This window comes from Lactuca serriola, chromosome 6 (assembly GCF_051521515.1).
Source record: "Lactuca serriola cultivar US96UC23 chromosome 6, Lser_US96UC23_V15, whole genome shotgun sequence".
Lineage (NCBI taxonomy): Eukaryota > Viridiplantae > Streptophyta > Magnoliopsida > Asterales > Asteraceae > Lactuca > Lactuca serriola.
The window spans coordinates 185,054,522-185,061,079 of record NC_136413.1 but is presented as its reverse complement, the minus strand read 5'-3'; positions in this window follow the sequence as shown (position 1 = coordinate 185,061,079).

Sequence of the window (6,558 nt, the reverse complement as noted above, 5' to 3'; positions counted from 1 at the left end):
CTGTTTAGTTCAACGCAATTGATCCTATGGTTGATTTCATGGTAATAGTGCAATGGATTAATTCTTTTATTGGCTACCGACTCTAATGATTAGCTTCGCGTTCACTACACTAACCCTTAGTGAAGTAACTAACTCAAACAGTGATCAGTTGTCTAACTTAATTAAATTCACTAGATTAATTATTCGGGTTAATTTAGACTTGCAATAATTAACTAATTTGGTCCTTTAATTAATTTCTTGTTGATGGTCATCATACAAGCTCACACATGAATTTACTTAATTTTCTTATTAATTCTAGTTTCATGTTCATTAATTCTAGACATATGACAAAGTGGTCACATAAACATATGAGGTTGATAATCAAAAGATGTTCATACTATTTAATTACCTTCCTATTAACAGAAAATTAATTATCAATCACACACAAGGTTCTTTAGCAAGCTAAAATAACAAAAATCACCAATATTAAATTAATCCTACCAATAATCAAACCATAGTATCAATTTTGTATCCCCAAATAGAAGTTTAAGAGTTTTAGCTCATGATTGAAGTAAATAACAGCAACCAAACAAATTATAATTGTCTAACCATAATGAAAAACAAAAGATTAAGTAGAATGATGAAATTTGCCTCAAATCTTCTTCGGAATTGAATTCTAGCTTGTATCTTCGTTCTCTAGGGTTTTTCTGGCTCTTCAATCGCAACTAACCTCTCCATAATGGTTCCAGAATTCCCCTCATCGTTCTGAGAAGTTATCTTTATATATGCGAAGCGACTCGTCGAGTCAGGTGACGACTCGCCGAGTCAATCTCTCAGTCCCCGTATGCGATAAGTCTCTGGGTCTTCGAGTCTTTATCTTCTCGAATATTCGCTTGGACTCGCCGAGTAGTCGACCCTACTCGCCGAGTAGGTGTTGTTTTTAGTGTTTTTCTTCTTTGTTCAATTCCCGAGCTCTCAACCGCTTCTCCTGCTTCCTTTTGCTTCCGAGCTTCACTTTTGGAATGAAAATATAATTCAAACACTTTTAAGTACCTTTTGTCCATGATATGCAATAATTTAGCTAATAAATGAATAAAAATCTATACTTAATATGAACTAAATATGCACATATCAAGTACATAGGGTTTTCAAACCACAATAATATAATTATTATTTTCAATCATCAAACAACTAACCCAATTACCCATCCCCATTATCTTCTTTATTCCTAAGTACCCTCCCTAAGGATTTATCCTAAGGGTCGTCTCCTACATCATATTTTACCTTTCTTCTTCTTACATCGCATCTCCTTATATGTTTGTTCCTGAGGACTTTCCCTAAGGATCATCGCCTACATCGCCTAGACAGTATTGATTCAGGGATTACTCCCTCAATACGTGCCCACCAAGGGTTAGGGTATCATCGCATGAATACGTAGTTACAACATCGCTTGAACTCGTAATTCATAGTAAGGGGGTTAGGGTATCATCGCATGAATACGTAGTTACAACATCGCCTGAACTCGTAATTCATAGTAAGGGGGTTAGGGTATCATCGCATGAATACGTAGTTACAACATCGCCTGAACTCGTAATTCATAGTAAGGGGGTTAGAGTATCATTGCATAAATACGTATTTACAACATCGTCTGACCTCGTAATTCATCGCCTACAGGTTATGAGCTTGCTGGTGTTTCCACGGGGTTGTTTATAGTAGTCTGTGGTCGCCATTTATACTCTGGTAGATGACTACATCTCCAAATTGTCGGACAAGGTTGTAGTATCCTACATCACTGATTCATCATCACCTATCTATCCTCACCTAATTATCATCACCTATCTCTCATTATTTTATTTCATCACACACCAACTATTTCATCTACCCATGTTTTATCCCAACATATTAGTAGATATAAATATACAGTTTAAATCATTTAAAACATGTATAAAATCATTAATCCAACATAGACAACAAGTATTTAGATAATATGCACACATAGCACGTAATTTATGTAAAATACTTCATATCTATGTGTAATATGAAAGGGACCATGCACTCACTTGATAAGGTGGTGAGTCGGCACTCGGACAACACTTCGTTACTCTTAAAACAATTATCCCTTGACAAAACCTAGTATCATTACCACTAGAGTTCAGTCTAACGCTTGACGAGACTAAATTAATAGTCTAGCTATTTTTACTATTATATAAGCGTTAAACAATACTTATATAACCCATAATAATAGCTCAAATACTCCTTATAAGGTCCTAATAACAATACTATATTGAAACATAAGCTATGCTAAAGATAGGATAGGTACAACTCACTTACAGCGGGTTTTCTCGAAAACCGAGCTTCGCTGGAGCAGCGTTCCCGAACCGAAAGGCTCTTTTCTCGGGACTCCGGGAGCCTGGGGGTAGGGGTGTAAGTGAGCCGAGCTACTCGTGAGCTACTCGGGATCGACTCGTTAAAAGCTCGACTCGAGATCGAATTAAACGAGCCCGAGCCGAGCTCGAGCCTAGATATGAGGCTCGTTTACTAAACGAGCTCGAGCCGAGCTTCAATTAATGGGGCTCGCGAGCCTAAACGAGCTTCTATATATATATATATATATATATATATATATATATATATATATATATATATATATATATATATATGTGTGTGTGTGTGTGTATATATATATATATATATATATATATATATATGTGTGTGTGTGTGTGTGTGTATATATATATATATACATATATATACATAGAGGCTCGTTTAGGCTCGATTAGGCTCGCGAGCCCACTAAATTTTTCATGAGCCGAGCTCGAGCTTCATTTTAAGGCTCGAATCGAGCTCGAGCTCCCTCAAATTAAACGAGCCGAGCTCGAGCTTGGTCAGGCTCGAGCTCGGCTCGGCTCGTTTACACCCCTACCTGGGGGCTTCCTTCGGGTGCTAGGGGGTTTACCTAGACTTTAGGGGGCTTAAGGGGAGCTAGAGAGAGAGTTTAGAGAGAGAAAGTGTAAGAGGAAAGGTGTGAGAATGAATGGAACCCGACACATCTATTTATAGTGTGAAATCCTGATGGACTCGCTGAGTGGGAGGACCTACTCGCTGAGTTGGGGCATGTGGTGGCCTTCTGGTGGTGCCACGTCACCCCCTATCGCGTATCAGCCTTCAAACTTAGAAAAATCATAACTCTCGCATACGAGCTCAGTTTTCGACGTTCTTTTTCTCAACGCGTAGGTAAAATCAAGATCTACAACTTTTATTTAGACTCTATCGGCTAATTCTCGACCGATCTTAAATTTAACAGTAGGAGGCGTTTAGACTGTTAAATGATCGCGAAGAATTCGTAACTCCTTCATACGAACTCCATTTTTGTCTATCTTTTTACCGTTGAGTTCCTATTAATGAGATCTTCAACTCTCATTTAGGTCGCGTAAGCCAAAAACCGCTCGAACTAAAATTCGAGTTTCGGGTCGTGCACTGCTAAGCCGAATCTTAGAAAAATCATAACTTCCTCATACGAAGTCAGATTTGGGTGTTCTTTTTATGGATGTTCTTGGTTTAACGTATACTACAACTTTAGTTTAGATCACTAAGGCTAAAAATTCCTCTATCTTAAATTCACTATTTACGTCTCTCGATGTCGTGCCGGTTTTGCCGTAAAACTTCGACGGGCCATAACTTATTCATTATAACTTGGATTTCGGCGTTCTTTATATGTACGGAAACCTTATGACATATTCTACAACTTGGTTAAGATTATTTATTCTAAATAATCTTTTGTCAAAAAGTCGTTTTCGACCCCTATTGCCTCTAAATTGACTAGCCCGAATCTGCGGGCGTTACAACATGTTTATCGTGCTTGATGTGATTATTCTACTACACATGCTTATTGTGCCTAATATGTGTTAGCAGTATTAGGGGGTGAAATAGTCCTCGGTTACCGGTTGAAAGATACCGAAGGGGAGGTTAGTTTCCAGTTACTGGTTGAAAGATATTGAGGGGGATGTTAGTCCCCGGTTACCGGTTGAAAGATACCGAAGGGGAGTCCAACTCCCGGTTATGCCTGACAGTTACCGGTTTGGAAGATACCAGTGATTATGCATTATTGTGTATGGGTATGATAAGGGAACTCACTGAGATTTATGCTTACAGTTTTTAGTTTTGGTTTCAGGTATCTCTTCATCTAAGGGGAAACAGTCGGTAGTGTAGCAGCGCATCACACACTTGCATATGATTCCAGCAATTGAGAACCTGGGATTTGTACTCTGGTATTATACTATTTGCTGGAATGATTTTTGAGACTTATGACTTGTGATTTTATGTTAAAGGATTGTAATGCTATTTTCTGATGACTATTTTATAAGTAATATATTTTAAGTCAAAAAATTTTGGGTCCCAGTTTTGGGATGTTACAAATTGACTCTGAGGAAACTTTCTCACCAGTAGCTATGATTATGTGTATTAGGATACTACTTGCCATGACTGCATTTCATGACTATGAAATATGGAAAATGGTTGTAAAAACTGCTTTCCTTAACGGGAAACTGACAAAGGATGTTTACATGGCTCATCCAGAAGGTGTTGTACAGTCCAACTTTCCTAATATGGTATGCAAGCTTGAGAATTCCATTTATGGATTTAAACAAGCACCTCGAAGGTGGAACATCTATTTCGATGATAAAATCAAGGAGTTTGGTTTCCTAAGAAATGAAGTTTAACAATATGTATATGTTAGATCTAGTGGGAGAGTAGTTGTCTTTCTTGCCTTATATGTTGATAACAATCTTCTTATAGGAAATGACATCCAAACATTAAATAGTGTAAAATCTTGGCTTGGGAAGAGTTTCGTTACGAAGGACTTGGGAGAAGACGCTTACCTACTTGGTATTAAGATCAATATGGATAGATCTAGGCGACTGATAGAACTTTGCCAAATACATACTTGGATAAAATCTTGAACAAATTCAAGATGAAAGACTCTAAGAAAGGATTTGTACCTATGCAACGTGGCACAATATTGAGTAAAACTTAATGTACCAGTACTAGTGAAGAACTGGACATGATGAGCTGAGTCCCATATGTTTCGACTATAGGATAGATTATGTACGCCATGATATGTACAAGGCCATATGCCTCATACTCGATTAGTACGATGAGTCGTTCTTAAGCCAATCTTGGTGAAAGTCATTGGATCGTAGTCAATAGTATTATGAAGTATCCTAAGAGGACTAAACATATGTTCTTAGTCTATGGTGGTAAGGAAGAGCTAAGTGTTAAAGGATATGTGGATGCAAGTTTCCAGATTGACATAGATAATTTTATATCACAATATGGTTTTGTATTCATGTTAAGTTGAGGAGCAGTGACTTGGAGGAGTTCCAAGCAAGAGACTATAACAGACTCAACTAAAGAGTCAGAGTATATTGCGGCCAATGAAGCAGCCAAGGAAGTAATGTGGCTGAAGAAGTTCATCAATGATTTAGGTGTTGTTCCAATAATAATTGAACCGATTGAGATCTTATGTGATAACGAGGGTGTAGTTGCTTTAGCTAAAGAACCTCGAGATCACAAGCACACAAGACATATACTCAAAAAGTTCTACTATATTAGGAAGCTAGTTGAAGATGGAGACATTATTGTGAGTTGAGTTCTGTCATAAGATAATCTAGCTAATCCGCTCACCAAGCCATAGTCACAAATCAAGCATAATTTCCGTACAAGATGGATACATTATTGTGAGTTGAGTTCCGTCAGAAGATAATCTAGCTAATCCGCTCACCAAGCCATAGTCACAAATCAAGCATAATTCTCGTACAAGATCTATTGGCATTAGATTTGTTAATGAATCGAGTTAATCACACAATTTGTAATTTGATTTTATGGAACATTTTATATTATGTTGACTTGGTAATTATTAATAATATGTTGCAACTTTTGTTCATTAATATTTTATGCGTTCTTTGTAACAACGTAAATTTTCCAAACAATTTTTCATTTTTAAATCACACTTTTAATCATCAAACAATATCAAAATATAATGTATCCATTGTTATCATAACGAAATAATTCCCAAAATCTCAAACATAATCTCTATGAGTGTGTACGGATCATGTCGGCGCCTTCCCACGGTACTCGCTAGTACCTGAAACACATAACACAACAGCTGTAAGCATAAATGCTTAGCTAGTTCCCCAAAAAACCATATTCACACATACGCCTTTCCAGGCCATAATTCTGCGGGATCTTCCGATCCATATGTCTCAGGGGACTTCTGTCCCGAATCCCGATAGACCTTCCGGTCATACCCGTATCGACCTTCCGGTCCGTAACCTCTTGACCTTCCGGTCCATAACCTATTGACCTTCCGGTTGATAACATACATAACATTCATAGCACATACATATCGCATAACAACATACATCTCATAGCATATAAGACCTTCCGGTCAAACACACAGGTACCTTTCCATGTACAGTATAGTGAGAAGACTCACCTCAATGAAGTCGGATAAACTCTCGTGCTCGACGTCCCGACTTAGCCTCCTCCTATTATTCAAATAACACCCTGATCAGAATTCTC